Consider the following 3,116-nt stretch of genomic DNA (forward strand, 5'->3'; position numbering starts at 1 on the left):
TGAACCCTTAGAATTTCATTTAATTGGTTTCGAAGATCAAAATATTTGATTTTATTGGTCCTTACTTAGGTAAACGCATCAACTCAATTTGTTTCTTCCTTGCTATTAGTTTATTAATAAGTATAAGTAGTTGAATCTAAATCATGAATTGTCGGATGATTCATTATTCAGATAAAGAAATCTTTTTTTTTTTTGCGGGTATTAAATACTTGTCTATTAAATACTATAGTATCAACTATTGTTATTTTCCTTTTATACCCTTTTTTTAGTTGACGGGTTGAAGCAAAAAGGAAACTTTGAATATTTTTTTCTATTTTCTTTGATATCTATATGTACATGCCCTTATGTATCTGTAAAAAAGGGGAAAACTTCTTATTTTTATTTAATTCAATACAATATTTAAATAAAATTATAGGAAACTGTAAATGAGAGTTTCTTTCTCTAGGCAGGAACGCAATATATTTCCTATGAAATATATAGAAACAAGAAGATTCAATAAGAGATATCGACGGATTTCCTAATAAAAAAATATGAAATAAAAAAAAATCTACTGTTTAATTTTAATCTCTATCGAATTTGAATATCAGAATAGTGGATATAGTCATGATTCGATGGGTTAGGTCCACTTACTTTTTCTTTTTTTTTTGTCGATTTCTAATCTATCAAAAAATCGAAAAAAAAAAAGAATATATATTTAGCGATTCAAGAGACGACGTATCATTATTCATTAGTATTATAAGATAAAAATGTTCAATTTTATTTTTTAAATTACTCGCTAACTTTATTATTAGTTATTATTCGAATGAAATTAACAAAATTAGAAATGAAATTATACACTTTCGAATAAAATTTTGACTATTAGAAAGTAAAGAACGTAAAAGCCCCTTATCGGATTTGAACCGATGACTTACGCCTTACCATGGCGTTACTCTACCACTGAGTTAAAAGGGCCATCTTGGTTTAATTCCTGACTGAGTCGATAGGTAAATAAAATCTATCTATATATATATATATTAAATATATATACAATAGACGCATAGTGGTTAGTAGCTCATTTCGGAACTAGAAACGATAATTTGAATTTACTTCAATTTTACTTAACGGGGTATTTTTTGCTTTTTTAATGTTGGATTTGATAAATATTCATGCAATTAATTATTTTATTTGAAATTGCCCACCGCATAGAAATAAAACGAAATTCATTTTATTTATACATGTACTCAGCAAGTTGACCTAGACCTAAGATATTTTATCTTGACATGTGATGAAGAGATACGGATTATCCTCTGAACAATAATTTTCTAAAAAAAAAAAGCAAATTTTGATAACTTAACTTATAAACCCACCTTTCTTCCCTAATTAGAAGATGGATTCTGGCTTACTTTCTTGGATTAGTGTTAGACAGGGATACTACTATTTCTTAACAATGAGATGAGGCAATCTATGAAGGAAAGTAAAAAAAATGAAACTTAACCTTCTTTTTTTTTATGTTAGATCAATCACTTATTGAAAAGATTCCGTACTAGACGATTTTTAGATTTTTTTTTATTTAATATAATATTTCCACTTCAAATAAAAAAAAGAAAATATATAGATTTTTTATAGAATTATGATTAGAATATGAATACAAATGTAAAATAAAAAAAATGATATAGAATTCTATAGAAAAAAGAAAAAACCTTATAAGCTGGTCATACCATTTGGTTATATTGACAATTTTAAAAAACTGATCATACTATGATCATAGTATGATGGCGGTTGAGCAAGTATGCCCCCATCGTCTAGTGGTTCAGGACATCTCTCTTTCAAGGAGGCAGCGGGGATTCGACTTCCCCTGGGGGTAGGGTACTACGAAAGGAAGTTGATCATGGATTATCCATAAAGTTAGAATAGATTCTTCCTGGGTCGATGCCCGAGCGGTTAATGGGGACGGACTGTAAATTCGTTGGCAATATGCCTACGCTGGTTCAAATCCAGCTCGGCCCAATAATTCGCTGTCTACATAACCCTTTTTGTTTTGCATAAATGACAGAGAAGGGTAAGAAAAAAAAGGTCAAATTTCAGGGTATAGTTCGACTTTACTTTTTTCTTTATTTCTTGTGTTTAGTTATTTTTTTTTTCATAAAAAATTCCGAAATGAATAGAGTCGGGAAAATAATCTATTTTTTTTGTAAAAAATAGATTATCAATCGATTTGATAATAATGCAAGGATTACCCAGTAATCCGTCTTGCTCTCACTAAAGTGATATCCATATAGATATCAATATATCACTTGTTACTTTCGTTGTTACAAAACAAAAATTTGAATTTCAAATTGAAATGATTAAAATGAAATCGTAAGAAGGAATATGTAAGCTACCCACTTGATTTCCATGGGATTGTAGTTCAATTGGTCAGAGCACCGCCCTGTCAAGGCGGAAGCTGCGGGTTCGAGCCCCGTCAGTCCCGGCGGATTCAATACATCAACTCCCCTTTTTGTTTCTGGGCAAGGGGATGAAAATGGTTTCATTTATCTTTTTGTTTTCTTTTTTTTTTTCATAAAGCAAAAGAAAGGGTCGATTATTTTAACTAGGGTAGAGAGACATATGTAAATTAATTATAATTTATGTAAATTAATTATAATTATTGAGAACACTCAACACTTCAAGAAAGAGATACTGTATGGAGTTTCCGCTTTTTGTCAACCGCTCTCCCATTAATTCGTGTAGGAAAATGGAATAGGGTAGCGTATAATACATTTGTCAAGAGTACCTATATATACTTTTCTTTCTGTGAAGTCAAGGAATTTTAAATAGTTCGAATCCAACCAAGGAAAGAGGTTTTTTAAAAAATAAAGATAAAACGCGTCTTCCCTAATGAATATGCTCTTTTAAAAGATTAGAGGCGATGTCGAATAAAAAACTCGTAAGACAAATTAACTCGTTAATTTTTTTGAATATTTTCGTTTTTTTACTGGGACTCGTCTTTGTCACATTCCCTTTTTTTGTTTTCCAAAAAGATGACAAACCCTTTCAATTTTTTTTTATTTCAAATTGAACTTCGTACTTGTTTTCTCTATATTGATTTCTATTGTTTATTTAAGGTTCTTTAGAAACCCTTTTTGTTCGAAGTCGAA

The 3,116-nt window shown here is 29.7% G+C and overlaps 2 non-coding genes across 2 annotated transcripts; one reads left to right on the top strand and one right to left on the bottom strand.

The window, feature by feature from the left end:
* Window positions 1–879: 879 nt before the first annotated feature.
* Window positions 880–951, bottom strand: TRNAT-GGU (transfer RNA threonine (anticodon GGU)). Its single transcript has one exon. It is a non-coding gene; the product is annotated as a tRNA-Thr (tRNA).
* Window positions 952–2,375: 1,424 nt separating this feature from the next.
* On the top strand, window positions 2,376–2,449 carry TRNAD-GUC (transfer RNA aspartic acid (anticodon GUC)). The gene has a single exon. It is a non-coding gene; the product is annotated as a tRNA-Asp (tRNA).
* The last annotated feature ends 667 nt before the right edge of the window (window positions 2,450–3,116 follow it).

Source organism: Camelina sativa, chromosome 2 (assembly GCF_030686135.1).
Source record: "Camelina sativa cultivar CO46 ecotype springtype chromosome 2, ASM3068613v1".
Lineage (NCBI taxonomy): Eukaryota > Viridiplantae > Streptophyta > Magnoliopsida > Brassicales > Brassicaceae > Camelina > Camelina sativa.